Genomic DNA, 26,175 nt, shown 5'->3' on the forward strand with positions numbered 1-26,175 from the left:
GAAATTTAATATTTTTGCTTGTTCCCATACACAAGTGAAAGTACTTTTTAGCTTAGATCAAAACTGAGTTTTGCAATCAATTACTGAAAATGTAGAAGGAACTAACAAAGACATTGGTAGTACAAATGTTTTTTTATGGGTAGAGATTGAAAACCATCTTGATTTTTTAAACGTGTTTGCTTGTGAATTAATGTGATGAAATTTTAATTTTGAGATACACCTTCAAATACATTTGTTAAGTTAACATACATTTTCCATGACAATAACTCGTCGTCTTCAAATTCTATGTATCATCAAAGTTTCTTTTTCTGGATAGAGATGGATAAAATTTAAGACATAAAGTTTTATTGTATGTTCAGTTTGTAAATATATTTGCTTGGTATGAAAACTAGGTTGTATTGTATGCATAAATTCATAATATTTTTTATCCTTTAGTTTTGGTGATGTATATAAGAACACCTCCAGTGGACGTATCTCATTGAGTATCTAAACATTTTTAAAAAAGAGAAAAAGAAGAGAAATTGGAGAAAGAACACCATAAGTTCTCATAGAAAAACTTTTGAGAATCTCAGTAAAATCCCCTTTCCACTTCTCATTATCTTACTAGCTTATGTATTTAGTTAAGATTAAAATTTAATTATTTAAACAAAACTAATTAAAATATGAGAGAAGAGAGAGAAAACACACAGAGAGAGAAAGTAGATCTAATGGACGGGTCCGGCGTACGGCCGGCGCGTGAGCATCCGTGCCGTCGCCGGAGCCCTTCGCGCTCCCGCTGAAAGAGTTCCCCTGCCTTTCCAACGCGGTCTCCCTCTTTCGCTTGGTTGGAGCTCTGGTCCGGACCTTGTCCGTCGTCGACACCTCGAAGAGTGTTACGACATCATCGGTGGTGCTGCGGGTGGAGTAACGACGTGATTGGGTGGGGTTCGGTGTGAGGAAATAGGCTGTTTAGATTAGGGTTTGTTTCCGGGAGGTGGAGGCTTCTAGAGCTCCATTGCCGCCGGCCTTGTTTCCGGGAGGCGGAGGCTTCCTCAGCTCCGCTTTCGCCGGCTTTAGCTTCCGGGGGGTGAAGGTGTTCTTTGCCTTGCGTCGCCGGCTCTCGGGTTTACCTAGTTCCGTTTTAGGTTTTTTTTGGTTTGTGATGTCGGTGTTGTTCTGATGGAGGAGCTCTCGTCTGAAGACGATCGAGGCTCTCCGGTGGTATTTGGAGATGTTTGTGTGTAGCCTTCTTCTTGGTGGTGGTGATCAATGGTAGCGGAGGTGATCTCGCATGTGCGATCGATCTCTCCGATGATAGAATCTCTGGGTTGAAGGCGGTTGCAGTGACGATGATATGGAGCTGTCGAGCTCGGGTGTGTACCGGTGGATCGATCGATGGATGTTTCACCGGGGGTTTTAGCGCGTTGCGGGGGTCTCGTTGTGGTTCGAGACGGTGGCTCACGGGAGCGGCGGTGACCCTGTCGTTAGTAGATTCTAGGGTTTCCGATGTGGGCTTGAGGCCTTGTTTTATGTTTCATGTTTGCCTTTTGGCTGGGCTTTGTAATTTTGGGCTTGGCCCTTCAATTTATAATATAACTCTTGATGGAAAAAAAAAAAACTAATTAAAATATAATATTATATTTTCAAGAACTCCTTTTTGAGAATTTTAACATTGGTGTTGCTCTTAGTGTTACTTCTGAATTTCTGTTCGACCATTTAAAAGTATATAGACGTTATTATGATATCTTAGTTGTTAATGAAAAAAATTAAAAACTTTGGAACCCATGTAATATAATGCTCGTTTGCTATCAGTAACAACAAGCTTTCATAGCTCAGTTGGTTAGAGCACCCGTTTAGTAAGCGGGAGGTCTTGAGTTCAACTCTCAATGAAAGCACACTACTTATTGTGTGATTCTCCTCTTTTGTGTGGGCCAATTTAAAATGGTCCCAATCTTTATTTAGGTTGGATAAAGTATTGACTAAATTATGGGCTTAAAATTTTCTAATCACGGGATTAGGGTTTTGCTCCGTATGTCATATAAATAGTGCTACGCATATAATCAGTTTTTCATACATTTTCCTCCCCTGTCTCCAATTCGTTTTTGTCTCTCGTTAATGTTTCCCTCATGTTTTGTCTCTTGTTATGAGACCTGACGGGTTACTTGATAAAGGGGCAATTTGAAAGCTTTGTTGTTGCAAAACCCTAAAGTAAACGTCAAAAAGAAAATAAAAACAGCAGTGGAAAAAAAAAAAAAAGGCAGTGGAAGACGTAGAAGGAGCCTTTAAAGAGGCTTCTCCGTCTGAAGCAATCGCCGTTAAGGTCTCATATTCCATTGCCTTGTGGAGCGGCGTTGCTGCCTTTACCTTTTGGGACCGGCCATGACACCTACATTTCTTTCTCTGTTATTTAATTATGATAAACAACTATGTGGCAGTGATGAGCAATTTGAGATAGTCATGCACCACTCTGATTTAGATCTGTAAAAGGATCTTTGTCCTGAGAATTTCCCTACCATATTTTATACTGAGCCATCTATTATTGATGTTACATTAATATTGAACTTTGCCTAGTTTGCCATCTAAATAGCCGTTATAGGGTTCGTGAAATGACGACTCGGAAATATTGTATTGTACATGTGGATTTTCTAAAACTATTAAACCAAATTAACTGAGAAGGCAGTGACGACTCAGAAATATTCAAGCTCAACAGACCGGTGAAGATGCAAGTGGAGCTTGTAGATGTCAATGGTCTTCCGTGACTAACTAGGCGACGAAGTCACTGATGCTGGAGGCATTAGTCATTACTACATAAGGCATGCGGAGTGGTGGGTTACCATGTGGATGCAAGAGATGGTGAGATGGAGAAGGATAAATTGGAGGTTTATGTCTTGACGTAGTCGTTGAAGTAGTTGCTGAGGCAGTGTGTGTCAGAGAGTGAACCAGGAGGCATGCGGAGTGGTAGAGACCATGTGGACGCAAGAGGCTGAGCTGGCGTGAAATAAACTTGAGGAGCAAATTTATACCGTGGAGAAAAAGGCAAGAGATAAACTTGGGGAGCAAGTTTATGCCTTGAGGAATAAGTACAATTCAAGAAAAGGAAAGTGTACTTATTGATATGGAAGTTGTCCATATTCATGTTGTCTTGGAAACTAGGGTTTCAGGAACGTGGAGATCACTATAAAAGAGCTATGGAGTCGTCTGTATTCCATAAGACACTGGCTATTATTATAGAGGAAGGGTGAAAATCCCTTAGTGGTGTTCTTGGGTCGTGCTGAATCAGATGCTGAAGTACTGACGGGAAAGAGACATGTTTGGGTAGATTAGGAATATGTCAGTAACGTGTGTCAGGGTGTTAACACTGACGTGTAAAAGCTGATAAGCAAGTCTTGTAATAGATTGTTTAGGTGATTTCTAATAAAGCATAGTTGGTTGCTTGTATCTATTTTGTCTCTTGATTTATCTTCTGCATTACTTAATTGTGGTGTCATCTTTGCACTTACAACCGGAACTAGGCGTTTCTTCATTTAACTTGGAGATTCGTTTATGTGTCGATAATCCCGCTGAACTGAGCCTTTCCTTTCACCTTTTATAAAGTTACTTTTGACATTGGTATACGAACATGTTTTAGCATTATGTCTTATCGGGTTACAATTCTACATGTGTTTTTTTTAACACCAATTTTACATGTGTTCTTTGTTTGTTTGAACTTTTTATAGCAATTTTCTTCAAAATAGATTTATGTTTTGATTTCTTTTTTTTTGTTTATTCAGTGGTTTACAGATGTCAGTTGGTAAACATATTTTCTTTCTCACTTATTCTTGTATTAGAACAGTATCATCTTTGGACATTAAATCAGTGAAATATGCATTGTAAAGGCATTGTTTCCGATAATAATAATGGCAAAGTGATAATAGCATGAGCACATGGTGGCTTCTCTAAGTCAAACTTACGTGAAGAACATGATTTTTTCTATAAAATTTACAACATATAAAGATGCGATTTCTATCACTTATGATTGATGAATGTCGATGTATACGGTCATGCAAATGTAAGAGTTTAGTAGATTAGAAAGTAACCCACTGAAATACATAACCTGATTTTAAATATATTACCTCCGACAACTTCTCTACACCACGAGTTAGAGAGGCTTTCATCAAGTCATCATCATGTTTTCTTGACGCAACCAGAATATCATCATTAATCGGATTGATCTGAAAGGCGAATAATTGGCAATCTTCTCGCATATGGCAAAGTTATTTTTATCGATTCAGTTATGTTACTTGTAGTGATGTTATATCTATCACCTCTAAAATAAGTTTATGCCCACTTATATACCATCAACACGATCCAAATATGCATGAAAAGCTGGATTTAACTCTTTTGTCGTTTTGAAGGTTACTTGAAAGTTAGTTAACCTAAAAGATTTGGGAGGGGGGGGGGAGTTTGACAAACCCAACCAAATCACGCCATGTGTACCGTAACAAGATGTTTTATATAAGTGGTACGTGCAAATTCTCATGCTTGCCAATGGATAGACCACTGCAATAGTTTTCCCTATTGACTTGTGCCTATCAGAAATTAATGTCAATCTTTTATCATCGGGTATCACACGGCTGAGTTGGCGGAAAAACCATGTCCATGATTCATCATTTTCTGTGTCAATCACAACAAATGAAATTAGAAGTATTTGAAAATTAACATCATGTGATGTTGCAATGAGAAACATTTCTTTGTATTTTCCTTGCGAGAAAACACCATCTACCACCACAACTTTCTCAAGCCAATAATGCTAGCGTTACAAACAAGGAATAAGTACTTAAATCTATATTCTGCATCAACTTCCAGTCCAGTTAAAGTTCCAGGATTTGTCATTCTAATCATGTATAGGTAAGTAGGTGATTCCTCGTATCCACTCTCTAAAGAACCCACTACGATATCTCTAGCAATTAAGTGTATGATGAGCTTTCTAGTAATCCATCGGCGATATACGATAGACACCAACCCATTTAAAAGGAAGTAAGGTCAGAAAATACAGTAAATCCGTTGCAAAAATGTAGTCAATTAACCTTTATTATGAAGCTCATGTTCATAGCACTAGCAACATGACGTGGCAAAATAGTTGGATCAACCCCACCAATATAGTCTTTGTACAGGAGTCCAAGAATTTCAGAAGTAGCATGTCAAAAACGAGATGAACGTTCTATTACATAGCAGGAATGTTTGTGGCTCTAAGCTTCCACGTACATCCTTTTATCCAACATTTTACAAAAAGTTTATGCGTAGATTTTTCCACATCAAAATAGAAATGTTGGACAACTGAAAAAATCTTTGGACGTGTTTCCAATGCATCTTTTGAATCAAAACTTTGTCCCACGTCAAATTTGAAGGAGCCAAGTCAAACTTATTCTGTGGAGAATATCTTTCTTGTGTCTTTATGATACAGGCTGGAAATCAGGATTGGCAAGATGGATGATGGAAGCTTGATGGATCGGCCAAATATATGATCGGATGGGCGATATGAATGAAATCCGAGATGTAAACTTGAAACAAATGCAAATGCAATGAGATGCGGTTTATACTAAGAACAAAACAAGATAAATAAACAAAGGATAGGATGATCGAAGTGGATTGAGATGGTGCTTTGCTTGCTGGATGTGTATCACTCTCAAGCTTGGCAATTGGGTGGGATGGACGAAATGGATTGATAGACACCACAAAGATCTATGGAAGGAATCTTTGATAAGTCTGGTTGCTCTGGAGCTGTTTCTCACAACACTCTAAAGACTTAGAACAATACTTATAAGAAAACTAGAAAACTGAATATTTCATAATACTTTCAAAATGGGTGATTTTCATTGAAGCAAAGACTAGAACTTTATAGGTTCGACAAAGACAGACCCTAACAGTCATAAAATGATAAAAGGAAACAAAATAACTCGAACTTAAAGTCTCGGAAGCAAAGGCTTTGATGGCTCCATGGAATATAGCCGTTATGCTTGAATTTCTTTCTTCCAAAAGAGAAACTTGTGAAGACTTGTATCTTGATAGCTTCTGGACGTGGCCATGATCTTCAAGCCTTCCTGAAATACTCCTTGGTCTCAATAAAAGAGAATATGGTCGTTGGGCAAAAATCTGTAGAAACTCCTCCAAAGCATTTAGTGTAAATGTTGCCATATATGGAATGTTGATAGAGAGAGAGATCCGCCTGATCTCCTAGGTGCTGGTGAAGCTAAGGATTTCTTGGATGTCTTCTGGATGGTTTAGATGATGTTCTGGCTTCCATAGATAAGTTTGGGTCGAACCAAACTGAAGGAGTAGAATACATTCCTTAAATAATATTGGTTTGGCCAATGTAAGCAAACCGGGCCTCTCTTCTGGTCTGATTGGGATCCGCCTGATCCAGTGTAGTCTGGTACATCTTGGGGCTCCTAGACAAGCTGGTAATGACTCCAAAACGTTGTAGCTTTTATGGCTGGGTCATTGATGAGTTATGGCTCCAAGTGTAAATGTATCCCAATAAGGAAAGTTGTGGTTAATGAGGATCCTCCTGATCCTATGGTTGCTGGTGCATGGAACGGACTTGTCTGACTCTTCTGGATCACTGGATGGACTTTCTGAATGTATAAATTGATCTCTTGGTCACCAATGTCTGGTTTGAAGCTGATTGAACCGGTCATAAAATGATAAAAGGAAAACAAAAAAAACTCGAACTTAAAGTCTTGGAAGTAATTGCTTCCAATTGAGGCAAGTGTAGAACTGGTTTAGCCAGTTCTGGAGATTGGATCATAATTTCATAATTCTGTGGCCATTTGTCCTGATATTGGGCTTTCTGTAAAACTGAGATATACATCTTGAATCCTATGATCGGCTTTGGTTCAGACCGCTTTTTCTTTGGGCTTGAATCTTCTTCAAAAGTCTGGTACTCGCAGATGGACGGGTTGGGGAACCTCTGGTTTGTAAAATTCATAACTTCTTCCTCCATGAATATTTTCTTGTAATTCTAAGCCTCATTGATTCCTTGATGAGTTATACTTCTTGTAAAATTTAATTCACGGAAAAATACCTTTTGGTTGTTGAGATATTCACCTTGAACTGAACCTCTGTCGACTTTGTCGACTTTGTGAGAAAGAAATCCATGAAACTGTGTACTGTTGCCTACTTTCACAGGAGGTGTATCGAGGTTTTGCTTCAAGAGAGTGCATTTTGGCAAAAGGTACGTCAGTTCTAACTCGTGTTCTGCAAAATCAACTCTGTATTCCTCAAATATGATTTCCACAAAATCCTCATATCTATTTCCTCATTCGCAGCAAGGAATTTGCTACTTTGATCATTAACCACTTCATTCTTTCAACTTTCCACTCTCCACATACGAGAATGATGTGATGTGATCCATTTTTGTTTAATAAATAAATCAACATTATAATGAGCCACTTTCAAGGCTCCTAAAGGTGTCCACGTCAGCGGTTCCTTTATATTTGTGGGTCCCATGTCCGGTTTGGTTATCACGTTTTGTTTAGTTATTAAATACATATGATTTACTGTCCGGTTTGGTTATCACATAGATATGATGAAGACGATTCGTTTGGTTCTGTTGTTCTTCTCATTTACATAAAGTCACTCTGATATTTTTGATTCCGTCTCTTTCCTTATATCGCCAATCGGGAACAAGATCGAGATTGAAAAAAAAAATCATGAGAAAAAAAGGACATGGTTGTGACCAGTCGTAGCTCTTCATCTTCCAGACGTTTCTGTTCTTCTTCTTCTTCATCTCTTGAACCGTCTTCATCATCTCCACTCTTTACCAAGCGATCTAAGGTCAAGATCGATACCGCTATTGAATATGTACGTTAGTTCTTGTCCGAATCTGAGTTTCTTTTACTTTTGGTTTCAAATCAGTTTTTTTTTATAACGTAGGCGACGGTGGAAACGGCGGGGTCTTCATCGGCGAGCGAGGTTCCATTGATAATCAAGGACCGGTTTCGGATCCTGGATCGGAATCTGGAGAGCTGGAGCTTGGATCCTCTTATCCGCAAGATATGGATGCCGAGAAGCCGATGTCTGTGATGGAGATCTCTCTTGAAGCCGACACCAACCCTGAAACTGATGTCTTGCCGACACCTACAATACCAGGTTTGGTGGTCTGTCTCACGATTTTGTCTGATTAACCAGTGATCAGTTACAGAAGAGGGGAAAGCAGTGACATGGAAAGTAACGGTAGAAAAAATGATAAGTTCTACTTCGCAGAGATCAGTGAGCGTTCTTCCGAGTAGGCTCAAACCGTGTTGGAGAAAATCTACAGCAAGCACAAATGTCCTCCCATAAACGACGAGTCGAGGCAGAGACTTCCTTCGATCCCTGCGGAGTTAGCTTTCGATTTGCTCAAGAAAGCTTTTAATTCCGGGTGATGTCCAACCTCGACCGCTTCGTCCTCTCTAAGCTTACGATTACTATTTCAAGCTCTCCGGCAAAGCCTCAAGGTAAAGTATCAAAAGCAGAGTCTTTCTATTGTATCATTTGTAATTGACTGTGATTGTTGCTCTGATTGTAGAAGAGATATCTGTTGTTTCTTTGAGAATACAAAGCTATGGTGAATCTCTGCACATTCTTCCTCAGCTCTTAGCTTTGAGTGAACTTGAGTTTAACAAGGCATTCCTGGGTATGTGTTTGTGCCTGCAAGTTTTCTACTTTTCTTGTCATCAGTTTAATCTATTTTAAGTGATTAGTTGTGGTAAGAGTTACCTTTTTGATGTTAAACATGAAAAATTTGGGTCAGGTTAAAATAACTGCCGAAGAGATCCAAGGATGGAAGGATTTGTCTATAGTTGCATTTGAAGTTGCGGTTTGGGAACACTTGGGAAAGGATTATTGTTCCCCAACTGACCGTAGATTGGTATGTCTGCCTGATTTTGAGTTCTATTTGGTGGATTGACAACAAAAGTCTACTACATGCATATTTTTCACTGTGGGGTCTTACATGCTTCTTCTGTTTCTTCAGTCACTCGATTGGGACACTGGCAAGACTCATCATTACTACCAGTGTCATGTAGCTTCAGATGGAAGTTACACGTTCAAGGTTCATTTCACTACTCTTCAACTCTTATATTTTGTGTTTGCATATATTCCCATGTTGCATGTGTACTTTTGTGTTGAAGCAATTCTTTTGCAAGTTTCTATCTTATGTCTATTACACATAGTAGCTTGGTGAGGACAATAGAGTCCTTGACTCGATGTGCTTGTAGACAGTGTTTTGACAGGGACTTCTTCTTGTCTCTTGAACCCGTTGGAACATACTTGCAAAAGGTCTTGGGTGATGATAATGTTTTGACGGTCGTATTTGAGGATCTCCAGAAAAATTCGTCAACTTGTAGTATAGACCCTTACTCTGCATACAAAAGGATTGCCAAGAATGGTATCAAGATTGGGTTACGCCGTTATCAATTGTTTGGTGGGTCTCTTTCCTCTCTATTTTCTGTTCATGTCACAACACATACTACACTTCTTCGTTGTTAAATATTCTTTATTCTGGTGAATAGTTTTCAAAGATGGTGGAAAAGAAAAAAATAAGAAAGACTTTTCTACAACAGGAGTTAAATGCTACTTTATACGCACAGACTCCACATCTGCGAATGATCCAAGAAGTTCTTACATTTTTTTGGGAAGTCAATTTATGAAGCTCGCATGCATTTTATGCACGTGCACACATTGCCATCTTCAGACAACTACATGGTAAGGTACTTCAGTTTCTTCTCTACGTCTATTTGATAACTTTTTCTTTTTAATTTGAGTCCCTGTGTGTTTTTGTTGATGCTTCAGGTTTTCTTTGATTCTGTCAAAGACTAAGAAGCTTGAAGTTGACATGACTGGGATAACCTTCGAGATTATTGATGATATTCACTGCCATGTACTTTGTTAATTCTTTTGTCTTTTTGGGAACTCTGTCTTTAATTTATGTGTTTGTCCCTAAGAATAAGTTTGGTTTGTATGTTTTTTTTTCTTTTTTTGAAAAAGGTCTGTGTTGACAATTATATTAGTGCACTTAGTAAAATACAAATAGAGAAAAATAATTTTATAACTTAAAATTTACTTATAGCTTAGGATTTTCTCAACTTGAATTCTCAATTACGTTATGTGTATAACAAAGTAAAGTTTCATTGAGATCATCACCTGCAGAAATTTGAGATAGAAGAACCAACAACCATGTCAACAACCCCGCGCTTGCGCGGGGTTAAGCTGCTAGTAAAGATAGTAACAAGGATTAAAATACTATGAAAGAAGGCAATTTGATAATGAATAAAAGTGGGATGAAGGGGACGACAGTTACAAACTTTGTATAACTTAATTCTAGTTTTAATTACACTATATAAATCAACCAGATTCAAAATTAAAGTAAACCGGATTTAATCCAAGTCGATTTAAGTTTGGTTTACTCAAACCCATAATTTTGTCTAAAAATCTGCTACTTCGTAAATACAAAAGTTTATCACAAATTTAAATCGGATATTCAAAATCTGCCATGAAAAATAAGTCTAACACAAAAACTATCATTTATGGCAAACTAGGGTCGGCCCGCCCTACGGGCGAGATATATTTTACTTATCATATATATAGCTATTTAATTTTATCATATATATAGCTATTTAATTGTACATTTTTTACGTGTGTTTTGTGTAAGTTTTTAGAAAAGAAGTGTATAATAACGATTTTAAGAATGTTAGGATGCGGAGGAATTATGATGTTAAAATTAAATATATTTTATTTTGATGTTTGTGTCTATATTATTAAGTTGTATCATATAATATATTATTGTTTGAGTGGATGAGCTGTAGGTGGTGAATTACATAAATTTTAAACTTATTGATGTATATAATGAGAAAAATGAATAAATTTAAATTTTATTTTTCTTAAATTATTTAAATAGCATGAGAATTTAAAATTGATTATTTAACGATATGCATACTTATTAATGTTTCTATCAAGTAATCAATGTCATCCAAACTGATTATGATTTTTAAAACAAATAATATTGTTAATTGTTAGAGTGTAATTGATTGTTGTTTTATTTGTATTTGATGATTTTTTGAATAATATTTTTGTACTTAGGTTTTATTATATAGATAATTAACTTAAATTTACCATAATTTATTTTTCATTTACTCATATTTACCTTACTTTTTTAGTTCCTTTGTTTGATATGGTGGTTATGAAGCCCTCTAGATATGGTGGTTTGCCCATTTTCAATATCAAAACTTAGCCTTAGTTTTCATTTTTAAATACCTTCAGCAACTCGTCAAATACGAAAGGTCAGACATACAAAGTCATTCAACATAACACAATATGTACAAATGACAATATGGAGATCATAATTTACCTTTTAAAACCAAGAGAAGCACGTCTTCAAAGTGTAAGCGTATATTTACAGAGGACCATGACTTGTCTAATGTTATAGCGAGTTATATATGCATAGTAGGTCTCACTCGGAAATCTTGATCACTATTTGCTTCACATGTCATGAGCCAAAAAAGATATTACACCAATACTGTAGATAGTTTTATAAAATTAAGTGTTGAAACATAACTTTCAATACGCAACGTAAGCCTAAACCATTGGGAATAACTCTGCCCCAGCTTGAGCGAGGTGTAGCAACATAATTCAGAACTAAAGGTTGTTCCTTTTCTTGCTAAACGTAAACAGAGAAAAATTAAGTGTTGAAACATAACTTTCAATACGCAACGTAAGCCTAAACCATTGGGAATAACTCTGCCCCAGCTTGAGCGAGGTGTAGCAACATAAGTCAGAACTAAAGGTTGTTCCTTTTCTTGCTAAACGTAAACAGAGAATGCAAGTTTGAAATTCTATTTTAAAGGCCAAAGCAGAGACAAAAAAGAGACCTAGATTTACAAAGAGGTAATGTATTTTTAGATATTCTTTTTTTATGGAATATCAAAGACTAAAGTTTTGGAACAACCAAAAAAGAAGTTTTGGAACGAAGGAATACATATTAGATAATAATCTTTATATATTCATACACATGTCATAAAACTTTTTAATACCAAAATGATACTCCAGATCTTTTATTATAGAATCTCATATTTGATATATACGTATGAACATATCTATATATATCATTAGAATATGATGATGTCTCTTCTCCTCTTCTCTTCCATCAATATCGCCGACACAATTATACGCTTACGGCGGAGATTTATTAGCATTATCTAGCCCCTACTCATGCATTGAAATATAAAGCTTTCAGATCTACAATTTTATTTAAAGTCTCTACCATCAGATTATCGGCTTCCACCAATGAAATAGCCATAGCTTCTTCTTGCTTGTTGAGATGCTCTTGACAGCGTGATCAACGGAGAATGACATCAGTGAAAACGGACGTAGACGGTGACGTTACAGCGGACAACATTCAAATTGGCGATCAAAACGGATGAGGTTGCCATCGCTGGTTAGTGAATCTCTAAGGATTATAATGCTTGAGAAGGAGAAATTGATGCATCTCAACGAAGCTGGCTCTGTTATTTATAGGTGTAGAATCACTATCATGGATGAAGAAGGGTTGTATTGAATGCGAGGTAGTGGAAGGGTTATCTGTAGCGTTAATGAGAAGGGTAATTAGGTTGATTGAATGCAGTCGTAAACCGTAATGCCGGACTGATCAGAGGCGGTGGGGTGAACTCTTAATCGTTACTGCAACGACGCCGTTAAATCTTAACGCGAGTAAGTTATTGTCGATGGATTTCATTCTATGTATGTGGCTTCTTAAGATATATTTTAAGGCCCAGTTAAGATACATAGCCAACTTAATTAAAGAAAACAAAAGGCCCAAAAGTTATCGATTTTGCATAATCGTTAATGAAACTGTGAGTTTTAATAATGGAAGACGTATCAACCCATCCGCTGCCAAGCCCATCTAATTACCGTGAGTTAATGAAACGATGTGTTTTGTCTGAAGGGGACACGTGTCGCGACGACAGCCTCCGACTTTTTGACGTGGATGCTGAGGTGGCGTGCCCAGGAGAGAGATAACTGTATTTTATATATAAAGATTGAATACTTCATTCGCCAAACAAATCCATAAAAATTTGTTTCAAATAAAATTGGATAATTAAGCTTGTGGTATTAAAATCAGACAATCAACTCTGTCACAAGTACAAATCTGCCATTTTTATGAAAGTCGTCAACACACTTTTGACAGATTTATTTCCAAATCAACTCACAGCAAATTCCTTACTTATAATTTGTTGGCCAAAAGAACAGAGGAGACGATTTTGTAACATCCTAAAATTCAGCAAGCCCAATTTCCTTTTATTTTAAAAGGAAAGTTAGGAGTGGATATTTGGGTATCCATTCGGGTTCAATTCAAATCTATTTATACTTTAGATTTTCGGGTTAGAGATTCACTCAAATAGTAATAAATTTTGATGTGGTTTCAGTTTGGATTTTTACGGGTTTGGTTTGGGTTCGGATACCCACTTAGATTATGTAAAGAAATTTAAACATCTAAATATACCTTGAAGTTAGGCGCTCCAAAATCTAAAATAAAAAATAATATACAATATATAAATTTGAATAATGTATGACCAAAAAATTAAAATTAATATATAGATTGGATTGATTGGAATATTTAGATGAAGAACCGGTTGATATTTTAGGTCCTTATGGTGTTTTAAGTATTTTTTTTTTGCTATTTAGGATAATCTAATTTGGTTATTTTGGGATATTTTCAGGTATTTTGGACAATTCCGAAACATTTTTAAGTTTTAGATATTTTGGAATATTTTAACCCAAAAGGCCATGTAGGAGATAGTAGGATTTTCCCTCTTTTTCTTATAGATAGGAGATGCTTCATTTTTGTATTTGATCTTAGGACGTGTGAAACTAGTGTAATAAGTCAATTCTAAGACTAGGAGTTCTAACGTCTTGTATTCGATCTTAGGACGCGTGAAGCTGGTGTAACAAATCAAGTTGATCTTGATTTTGTTGATTTTTCTATTTAAAAAGATACTTGTAAGTTCGCTTTAAAAGAAACCTAATAAATATACATATTTGTAGAGATAATTTCTACTGTACTTTGTGTTATACTTCTTGGTATAATTCTTGCATTTACAGAAACTATTTTAGATGTCTGGTGTATCTAGATATTCTTAGACATAAATGATTATATATTCATAGAAATGATTCTTAAACCTCCAGATTTTTGTTTTAGTCATTGTTGCACCTTAATACTTGTTCTGTGTACCAGCAAGTTTCCTCTCAATCTTTTTTTAAACAATTATTTTACCCCCTAACGACCTGAATTTCTTGTTTTTGGGGGAAACTAATAAAGACATGTGATTTATTTTTCCACTAGTCTGAGAAAATTCTAAGCTACCTGACTTTGAAAGTTTGAAGTCACACATTCACAAAATACATCTTCTTAATTATTCACCATTTTACCTCAACACAATAATTAATGTATTTATATAACAGAACCATAGTATTATATGGATACCCTTTGTAATACCTTCTAGCAGGGGCGGATCCAGAAAATAATTTAACATGGAGCACAATATATGTATACATATATATTAATTATAAATTAATTTATTCATTAAATTATATGTTTAATTAAATTATATTATATTTTCTAAAATTACTTTTTTTAAATATATATATTTATTTTATACAAGTCATATAAAAAGATAAACATTTCTTTATAGTGCTAAACATTTTTCAGTAATATTAAAAAATAGATATTATAATTTTAATATGACAAAGTGTATTCATTTTAGTTGTTGTGTAGTTTAAGTGTTGAAAAATATAAATTGATAGACATAATTGTTAAAATAAAACTTAAATAAAGTAACTTTTATTTTAGAAAAGGTAAAAACCAATATTAAAGAAAGGAAGAAAAGAAAATCCTTTCTATTAGATAACAAAAACAAAAGAGAAATAAACATTTATTTTATGAAAGGGTGACTAAATATAACAAAGTGTGTAAAAAGAATCTAAAAAACAGGAACATGTTCACGGGTTCGAACTTGAGTTACATGGAACACCATTCAACCATTTAAGGGGAATAGAGCTTGATAAGTTTCATCTGTCTATGACTTTCTACATGATTACTTATAAAGTAGCATGTGGCACGTGCCACACCTGCTGCAGGCTTGGGTCCGCCCCTGCCTTCTAGTGTTGTCTTAGCTGATGAACTCGCAGACTCTGCAGCCAATCGTTTTAGCTGAACACATGACCGAAGAGATAAGTTTATTTTAATGATATACATAATCAAATCATTTTCTAATTCTTTTCAACATACACCACCAAATAATAGAAATCGAAATGTTACAAATACGCTCCGGCCCCCTGATAGTAAGTATCTTATTCAGCATCCTCTTTTCATATCCCTCTTCTTTAGCGACAATAACTAGTTGCAGTTTAAATAAACCTATGATCATTATCCTTGATAGGAGATTTCCTTTTACAAAATTTCTCATTCTGCAACGCCTTTACTTACCTACCCAGCTACCCTCTCACATATCAATTAAACAGTTACCATAATTCTTAGGAAAGATATCGGTTTTGTTTTACAAGTATTTTTCCATCTTTTTTGCTTTTCGGTTAAACAAGAAGTTCCCAGCCACCATAACCTCGTCGCCCCCTCATACTGGAGGCAAGTAGTTCCCGTCCAAGCAGCAAATCTGAGAACTGGATGCACACTCTATTTTTTGTTTCAACCTTCCTTTGTTGATTTTAACACACTCAGACATAGTCACGTAGCTTATGAGTGAGATTAAAAGAGAAGGTGTGACAAGGTAATAAAAAAAACGTTACTGGTTTGAATCTTCTTTAGTTGCTGAAAACTTGCGGTCAACTTAACAATTAGTCCTTATCGTTCATCCAATTAGTCTTTCTCTACATCAGTCCATTTCCCTAGTAAATGAAAATTTTGCCTTATTCAACACTCCACTGTTTGCCTCTACATCAGTCAGTTTCGCTGGTTAACTTCTGTAAAAATAGAACATAGATTTGAGATTTTTTTTCCTGAGGAAATTGCCAAGCACCTGCTTAGAAGTCAATAAAAATATAAAACAATCTTATCATATAAGGAAAAAGGGAAATTAGGCCAAGCAGCTAAGAAACAAAACAAATTTAAAAATCTAACCAAAATCCCCCTCTCTCTCTTACATCCTCTTCCTATCTCTCTCTACTCTACTCCTCTCCCAAAATCTAATTTTTTTTGGGTTATTTACCAAAAAAACCCTAAGGAAGAATCCAACTTCCTATAGTCCAAGGTGTGAACTCGTTTTTTTTTCTATAAAAACAATCAACAAAAACAACTCGCTTAAATCACTTCCTTTTTCATTGTTTACTAGTATATTCAAAGTCTTTGTCGCAAGAGCATTTCCAACTCCACTCTATTTTTCACTCTAAAATAGAGTTTAGAGTAAAAGTACTTCAATGATACTTTATTTCTCACTCTATAATAAAATGAAAAATAGGTTACTCTAAATATAGGTTAACTTGTTTTTTTTCATCACTCTACTTTTAACTCTAAAATATAGCACCATTAGAGCAAACTCAAATTTTATTATAGAGTAAAAAATAGAATAAACCATTAGAGATAGTCTAAGACACATAAGTCAAAAAGAAACTTGGACTCGTATAATTAATAAAAACTCCAGAAAGAAACTTCAATATTAATAATGTGGAGGGTTTGTCCAAAAGACCGAAACCATTGTTCTTGGCTTATCATTGTAGCTGGATCAATCATTGAACAAGTCTAACCAGATTTTAAAATCTAGTTTAATTCTTAGTTAAGTAACTATATAACTATAATATTACTTTTATAAATTTTTATATTATTGTTAAAATCTAAAAATGATATAAACTAGAATGAAAACTTTCAAAAGCAATATAAAAATATAGTAAAAACTAATTATTTAAATAGATATTAAAAACAATATAAACTTTTCATAAAACTTTTGAAACTTTATAATTTTCTTTAATTTGAATTTGAGAAACCGGGTTTTAATATAGAACCCGAGTTTGACCGGTTTTTAACCATGTTTGCCTGAATAACTAAAATTCGGTTTCTAACACAATCCAAAACCGGTTAGAACAAGAAATCAGTGTCCGACCGGCCTGGTCCAGTTTTCAGAAGACTGACTGAAACACAGGTTCTTAGCCATTTTCCTTCTTACAAAACTAAGACATTCATTAATTATTCTTTCTTCACCATTTTCCTATTGACACCTCAACACAATGATCATTCTGTTTCTATCCCTTACAAATTCTCTGTTCTACAGAATCATATGGATACTCTTTGTGATACCTTATTGTGTTTCCTCAGCTGATGAGCTTCACAGACGCTGCAGCCAATCATTTAGCTGTGGCGATCAGACAGATCTCTTTTACCCTTTCTGGATACCTAGCAGAGTCGAATGCGGCCACCCCGACTTCCAGCTCCAATGCAGTGAAAGGTTTGCAGAGGTTAGCATCTCTGCCGTGAAGTTCAGAATCTTAGAGGCAAACTCTACCTCTCGTGTCATAAGACTCGCCAGGTCAGATTACATCGGTGGTTTCTGTCCCCAACACTCAATAAATGCGCAGTTCAACGAAAACGTCCTCCTTTCGTCCCTGGCACCGATAATCTGACAATTTATTATGGATGCTCACAAAACTTTCCACGGAGTTTTCCTCTTTTAGTTGGAGAACTTGACTGTGGTGGTGATGATGAGAAAAGTTACTATGTGACGACAACCTCTCGTCTCCTTTACTTAGCGAGATTGGTGGCTTTTTAAACGACTTCAGCGGACAGTGCAAAAGAAACGTCAGTATTCCTGCATCTGGACCGGCGTTGATCACACTGCAGAAAAATACAACTCAAGATAATCTGAAGAAGACTCTTCAAGAGGGTTTCAACGTTGGGCTTAACCATGAATGTTTGATGTGCATAGCCTCTGACGGTGCTTGTGGATATAACCGGATCTCAAATGAATCTATCTGTCATTGTATACATCAGACGTATAGCCTTACCTGCAGAAAGAAAGGTAAGATATGTTTTCATATCCCTAAATATTCTTCCATTGACCCACATTTTGATTGGATCTTCCCTAAATTCTTACATCAATTCCGTTACAAAGAAAGAGCTGATCTAAGTTTTTAGTTTCTGGTAAAGAACAATGTTTTCTCTTCAATTTGAACTTTGAACTGACCTCTTTTTTGGCGTCCTCTGTTGATGCAGGCTTCTCTGCTGCCGCAAAAGCAGGTTCTTACCTTTTTAAGGCAGTTGATTTTATCACACTATAGGCAACAAGACTTTCATTGAAAGTTGTTGTTGTGTTGTTTATAGTGGTGATAACATCAATTGCCTTTAAAGGTAGAACCTGCTTTGTTCCATCAGAGCAGAAAGAAGGCACATGAAGTACGCCAAAACAGAGGTCAGTAACAAAGTTCAAATTGAAGAGAAAACATTGTTCTTTACCGGAATCTAAAACCTAGATCAGCTCTTTCTTTTATCGGAATTGATGTAAGAATTTAGGGAAGATCCAATCAAAATGTGGGTCAATGGAAGAATATTAGGGATATGAAAAACATATCTTACCTGTTCTTTCTGCAGGTAAGGCTATACGTCTGATGTATACAATGACAGATAGATTCATTTGAGAACCGGTTATATCCACAGCACCGTCAAGGCTATGCACATCAAACATTCATGGTAAGCCCCACGTTGAAACCCTCTTGAAGAGTCTTCTCAGATTATCTTGAGTTGTATTTTTCTGCAGTGGTGATCAACGCCGGTCCAGATGCAGAATACTGACGTTTCTTTTGCACTGTCACGCTGAAGTCGTTTAAAAAGCCACCAATCTCGCTAAGTAAAGGAGACGAGAGGTTTGTCGTCACATAGAACTTTTCTCATCATCACCACCACAAGTCAAGTTCTCCAACTAAAAGAGGAACTCCGTGGAAAGTTTTGTGAGCATCCATAATAAATTGTCAGATTATCGGTGCCAGGGACGAAAGGAAGGACGTTTTCGTTGAACTGCGCATTTATTGAGTGTTGGGGACAGAACCACCGATGTAATCTGACCTGGCGAGTCTTATGACACGAGAGGTAGAGTTTGCCTCTAAGATTCTGAACTTCACGGCAGAGATGCTAACCTCTGCAAACCTTTCACTGCATTGGAGCTGGAAGTCGGGGTGGCCGCATTCGACTCTGCTAGGTATCCAGAAAGGTAAAAGAGATCTGTCTGATCGCCACAGCTAAATGATTGGCTGCAGCGTCTTTGAAGCTCATCAGCTGAGAAACACAATAAGGTATCACAAAGAGTATCCATATGATTCTGTAGAACAGAGAATTTGTAAGGGATAGAAACAGAATGATCATTGTGTTGAGGTGTCAATAGGAAAATGGTGAAGAAAGAATAATTAATGAATGTCTTAGTTTTGTAAGAAGAAAATGGCTAAGAACCTGTGGTTTCAGTCAGTCGTCTGAAACTGGACCAGGCCGGTCGGACACTGATTTCTTGTTCTAACCGGTTTTGGATTGTGTTAGAAACCGAATTTTAGTTATTCAGGCAAACATGGTTTAAAAACCGTCAAACTCGGGTTCTATATTTAAACCCGGTTTCTCAAATTCAAATTAAAGAAATTATAAAGTTTCAAAAGTTTTATGAAAAGTTTAATATTTTTTAATATCTATTTAAATAATTAGTTTTTACTATATTTTTATATTGCTTTTGAAATTTTCATTCTAGTTTATATCATTTTTAGATTTAACAATAATATAAAAAATTTATAAAGTAATATTATAGTTATATAGTTAATAACTAAGAATTAAACTAGATTTTAAATCTGGTTAGACTTGTTCAATGATTGATCCAGCTACAATGATAAGCCAAGACAATGGTTTCGGTCTTTTGCCAAACCTCCACATTATTAATATTGAAGTTTCTTTCTGGAGTTTTTAATTAATTATACGAGTCCAAGTTTCTTTTTGACTTATGTGTCTTAGACTATCTCTAATGGTTTATTCTATTTTTTACTCTATAATAAAATTTGAGTTGCTCTAATGGTGCTAGATTTTTAGAGTTAAAAGTAGAGTGATGAAAAAAAACAAGTTAACCTATATTTAGAGTAACCTTTTTCATTTTATTATAGAGTGAGAAATAAGTATCATTGAAGTACTTTTACTCTAAACTCTATTTTAGAGTGAAAAATAGAGTGGAGTTGGAAATGCTCTTGCGACAAAGACTTGAATATACTAGTAAACAATGAAAAAGGAAGTGATTTAAGCGAGTTGTTTTTTTTGATTGTTTTTTATAGAAAAAAAAACGAGTTCACACCTTGACTATAGGAAGTTGGATTCTTCCTTAGGGTTTTTTTGGTAAATAACCCAAAAAAAATTAGATTTTGGGAGAGGAGTAGAGTAGAGAGAGATAGAAGAGGATGTAAGAGAGAGAGGGGATTTTGGTTAGATTTTTAAATTTGTTTTTTGTTTCTTAGCTGCTTGGCCTAATTCCCTTTTCCTTATATGATAAGATTGTTTTATATTTTTTATTGACTTCTAAGCAGGTGCTGGCAATTTTCCTCAGGAAAAAAAAATCTCAAATCTATGTTCTATTTTTACAGAAGTTAACCAGCGAAACTGACTGATGTAGAGGCAAACAGTGAGTGTTGAATAAGGCAAAATTCATTACTAGGGAAATGGACTGATGTAGAGAAAGACTAATTGGATGAACGTAAGGACTAATTGTTAAGTTGACCGCAAGTTTTCAGCAACTAAAGAAGATTCAAACCAGTAACGTTTTTTTTATTACCTTGTCACACCTTCTCTTTTAATCTCACTCATAAGCTACGTGACTATGTCTGAGTGTGTTAAAATCAACAAAGGAAGGTTGAAACAAAAAATAGAGTGTGCATCCAGTTCTCAGATTTGCTGCTTGGACGGGAACTACTTGCCTCCAGTATGAGGGGGCGACGAGGTTGGTGGCTGGGAACTTCTTGTTTAACCGAAAAGCAAAAAGATGGAAAAATACTTGTAAAACAAAACCGATATCTTTCTAAGAATTATGGTAACTGTTTAATTGATATGTGAGAGGGTAGCTGGGTAGGTAAGTAAAGGCGTTGCAGAATGAGAAATTTTTGTAAAAGGAAAGCTCCTATCAAGGATAATGATCATAGGTTTATTTAAACTGCAACTAGTTATTGTCGCTAAAGAAGAGGATATGAAAGAGGATGCTGAATAAGATACTTACTATCAGGGGGCCGGAGCGTATTTGTAACATTTCGATTTCTATTATTTGTGGTGTATGTTGAAAAGAATTAGAAAATGATTTGATTATGTATATCATTAAAATACTTATCTCTTCGGTCATGTGTTCAGCTAAAACGATTGGCTGCAGAGTCTGCGAGTTCATCAGCTAAGACAACACTAGAAGGCAGGGGCGGACCCAGCCTGCAGCAGGTGTGGCACGTGCCACATGCTACTTTATAAGTAATCATGTAGAAAGTCATAGACAGATGAAACTTATCAAGCTCTATTCCCCTTAAATGGTTGAATGGTGTTCCATGTAACTCAAGTTCGAACCCGTGAACATGTTCCTGTTTTTTAGATTCTTTTTACACACTTTGTTATATTTAGTCACCCTTTCATAAAATAAATGTTTATTTCTCTTTTGTTTTTGTTATCTAATAGAAAGGATTTTCTTTTCTTCCTTTCTTTAATATTGGTTTTTACCTTTTCTAAAATAAAAGTTACTTTATTTAAGTTTTATTTTAACAATTATGTCTATCAATTTATATTTTTCAACACTTAAACTACACAACAACTAAAATGAATACACTTTGTCATATTAAAATTAATAATATCTATTTTTTAATATTACTGAAAAATGTTTAGCACTATAAAGAAATGTTTTCTTTTATATGACTTGTATAAAATAAATATATATATTTAAAAAAAGTAATTTTAGAAAATATAATATAATTTAATTAAACATATAATTTAATGAATAAATTAATTTATAATTAATATATATGTATACATATATTGTGCTCCATGTTAAATTATTTTCTGGATCCGCCCCTGCTAGAAGGTATTACAAAGGTATCCATATAATACTATGGTTCTGTTATTAAATACATTAATTATTGTGTTGAGGTAAAATGGTGAATAATTAAGAAGATGTATTTTGTGAATGTGTGACTTCAAACTTTCAAAGTCAGGTAGCTTAGAATTTTCTCAGACTAGTGGAAAATAATCACATGTCTTTATTAGTTTCCCCCAAAAACAAGAAATTCAGGTCGTTAGGGGGTAAAATAATTGTTTAAAAAAAGATTGAGAGGAAACTTGCTGGTACACAGAACAAGTATTAAGGTGCAACAATGACTAAAACAAAAATCTGGAGGTTTAAGATCATTTCTATGAATATAATCTTTATGTCTAAGAATATCTAGATACACCAGACATCTAAAATAGTTTCTGTAAATGCAAGAATTATACCAAGAAGTATAACACAAAGTACAGTAGAAATTATCTCTACAAAATATGTATATTTATTAGGTTTCTTTTAAAGCGAACTTACAAGTATCTTTTTAAATAGAAAAATCAACAAATCAAGATCAACTTGATTTGTTACACCAGCTTCACGCGTCCTAAGATCGAATACAAGACGTTAGAACTCCTAGTCTTAGAATTGACTTATTACACTAGTTTCACACGTCCTAAGATCAAATACAAAAATGAAGCATCTCCTATCTATAGAAAAAGAGGGAAAATCCTACTATCTCCTACATGGCCTTTTGTTAAATATTCCAAAATATCTAAAACTTAAAATGTTTCGGAATTGTCCAAAATACCTGAAAATATCCCAAAATAACCAAATTAGATTATCCTAAATAGCAAAAAAAAAATACTTAAAACACCATAAGGACCTAAAATATCAACCGGTTCTTCATCTAAATATTCCAATCAATCCAATCTATATATTAATTTTAATTTTTTGGTCATACATTATTCAAATTTATATATTGTATATTATTTTTTATTTTAGATTTTGGAGCGCCTAACTTCAAGGTATATTTAGATGTTTAAATTTCTTTACATAATCTAAGTGGGTATCCGAACCCAAACCAAACCCGTAAAAATCCAAACTGAAACCACTCAAATTTATTACTATTTGAGTGAATCTCTAACCCGAAAATCTAAAGTATAAATAGATTTGAATTGAACCCGAATGGATACCCAAATATCCACTCCTAACTTTCCTTTTAAAATAAAAGGAAATTGGGCTTGCTGATTTTAGGATGTTACAAAATCGTCTCCTCTGTTCTTTTGGCCAACAAATTATAAGTAAGGAATTTGCTGTGAGTTGATTTGGAAATAATCTGTCAAAAGTGTGTGTGACGACTTTCATAAAATGGCAGATTTGTACTTGTGACAGAGTTGATTGTCTGATTTTAATACCACAAGCTTAATTATCCAATTTTATTTGAAACAAATTTTTATGGATTTGTTTGGCGAATGAAGTATTCAATCTTTATATATAAAATACAGTTATCTCTCTCCTGGGCACGCCACCTCAGCATCCACGTCAAAAAGTCGGAGGCTGTCGTCGCGACACGTGTCCCCTTCAGACAAAACACATCGTTTCATTAACTCACGGTAATTAGATGGGCTTGGCAGCGGATGGGTTGATACGTCTTCCATTATTAAAACTCACAGTTTCATTAACGATTATGCAAATCGATAACTTTGGGCCTTTTGTTTTCTTAATTAAGTTGGCTATGTATCTTAACTGGGCCTTAAATATATCTTAAGAAGCCACATACATAGAATGAAATCCATCGACAATAACTTACTCGCGTTAAGATTTAACGGCGTCGTGCAGTAACGATTAAGAGTTCCCCCACCGCCTCTGATCAGTCCGGCATTACGGTTTTACGACTGCATTCAATCAACCTAATTACCCTTCTCATTAACGCTACAGATAACCCTTCCACTACCTCGCATTCAATACAACCCTTCTTCATCCATGATAGTGATTCTACACCTATAAATAACAGAGCCAGCTTCGTTGAGATGCATCAATTTCTCCTCTCAAGCATTTATAATCCTTAGAGATTCACTAACCAGCGATGGCAACCTCATCCGTTTTGATCCCAATTTGAATGTTGTCCGCTGTAACGTCACCGTCTACGTCGTTTTTCACTGATGTCTTCGTTGATCACGCTGTCAGAGCATCTCAACAAGAAGGTTGAGAGGCTGAATTCATTGAACACAAACCAGAGCTTTAGCTATTTCATTGCATTGAAGCCGATAATCTGATGTAGAGACTTTAAATAAATTTTAGATCTGAAAGCTTTATATTTCAATGCATGAGTAGGGGCTAGATATGCTAATAAATCTCCGCCGTAGCGTAAATTGTGTCGGCGATATTGATGGAAGAGAAGAGGAGAAGAGACATCATCATATTCTAATGATATATATAGATATGTTCATACGTATATATCAAATATGAGATTCTATAATAAAGATCTGGAGTATCATTTTGGTATTAAAAGTTTTTATGACATGTGTATGAATATATAAAGATTATTATCTAATATGTATTCCTTCGTCCAAAACTTCTTTTTGGTTGTTCCAAAACTTTAGTCTTGATATTCCATAAAAAAAGAATATCTAAAAATACATTACCTCTTTGTAAATCTAGGTCTCTTTTTTGTCTCTGCTTTGGCCTTTAAAATAGAATTTCAAACTTGCATTCTCTGTTTCGTTTAGCAAGAAAAGGAACAACCTTTAGTTCTGACTTATGTTGCTACACCTCGCTCAAGCTGGGGCAGAGTTATTCCCAATGGTTTAGGCTTACGTTGCGTATTGAAAGTTATGTTTCAACACTTAATTTTTCTCTGTTTACGTTTAGCAAGAAAAGGAACAACCTTTAGTTCTGAATTATGTTGCTACACCTCGCTCAAGCTGGGGCAGAGTTATTCCCAATGGTTTAGGCTTACGTTGCGTATTGAAAGTTATGTTTCAACACTTAATTTTTATAAAACTATCTACAGTATTGGTGTAATATCTTTTTTGGCTCATGACATGTGAAGCAAATAGTGATCAAGATTTCCGAGTGAGACCTACTATGCATATATAACTCGCTATAACATTAGACAAGTCATGGTCCTCTGTAAATATACGCTTACACTTTGAAGACGTGCTTCTCTTGGTTTTAAAAGGTAATTATGATCTCCATATTGTCATTTGTACATATTGTGTTATGTTGAATGACTTTGTATGTCTGACCTTTCGTATTTGACGAGTTGCTGAAGGTATTTAAAAATGAAAACTAAGGCTAAGTTTTGATATTGAAAATGGGCAAACCACCATATCTAGAGGGCTTCATAACCACCATATCAAACAAAGGAACTAAAAAAGTAAGGTAAATATGAGTAAATGAAAAATAATTATGGTAAATTTAAGTTAATTATCTATATAATAAAACCTAAGTACAAAAATATTATTCAAAAATCATCAAATACAAATAACAACAATCAATTACACTCTAACATTAACAATATTATTTGTTTTAAAAATCATAATCAGTTTGGATGACATTGATTACTTGATAGAAACATTAATAAGTATGCATATCGTTAAATAATCAATTTTAAATTCTCATGCTATTTAAATAATTTAAGAAAAATAAAATTTAAATTTATTCATTTTTCTCATTATATACATCAATAAGTTTAAAATTTATGTAATTCACCACCTACAGCTCATCCACTCAAACAATAATATATATATGATACAACTTAATAATATAGACACAAACATCAAATAAAATATATTTAATTTTAACATCATAATTCCTCCGCATCCTAACATTCTTAAATCGTTATTATACACTTCTTTTCTAAAAACTTACACAAAACACACGTAAAAAATGTACAATTAATAGCTATATATATGATAAAATTAAATAGCTATATATATGATAAGTAAAATATATCTCGCCCGTAGGGCGGGCCGACCCTAGTTTGCCATAAATGATAGTTTTTGTGTTAGACTTATTTTCATGGCAGATTTTGAATATCCGATTTAAATTTGTGATAAACTTTGTATTTACGAAGTAGCAGATTTTTAGACAAAATTATGGGTTTGAGTAAACCAAACTTAAATCGACTTGGATTAAATCCGGTTTACTTTAA

General features: G+C 34.8%; 1 non-coding gene and 2 pseudogenes across 1 annotated transcript; all 3 read left to right on the forward strand.

The window, feature by feature from the left end:
* The first annotated feature begins 1,800 nt into the window (after nucleotides 1-1,800).
* TRNAT-AGU lies at nucleotides 1,801-1,874 on the forward strand. Its single transcript has one exon. It is a non-coding gene; the product is annotated as a tRNA-Thr (tRNA).
* Nucleotides 1,875-2,408: 534 nt separating this feature from the next.
* LOC125599818 lies at nucleotides 2,409-2,511 on the forward strand (annotated as a pseudogene).
* A 5,872-nt stretch (nucleotides 2,512-8,383) lies between these two features.
* On the forward strand, nucleotides 8,384-10,045 carry LOC125599816 (annotated as a pseudogene).
* Nucleotides 10,046-26,175: the final 16,130 nt, after the last annotated feature.

The sequence above is a fragment of the Brassica napus genome, unplaced genomic scaffold, assembly GCF_020379485.1.
Source record: "Brassica napus cultivar Da-Ae unplaced genomic scaffold, Da-Ae ScsIHWf_2001;HRSCAF=2649, whole genome shotgun sequence".
Classification (NCBI taxonomy): domain Eukaryota; kingdom Viridiplantae; phylum Streptophyta; class Magnoliopsida; order Brassicales; family Brassicaceae; genus Brassica; species Brassica napus.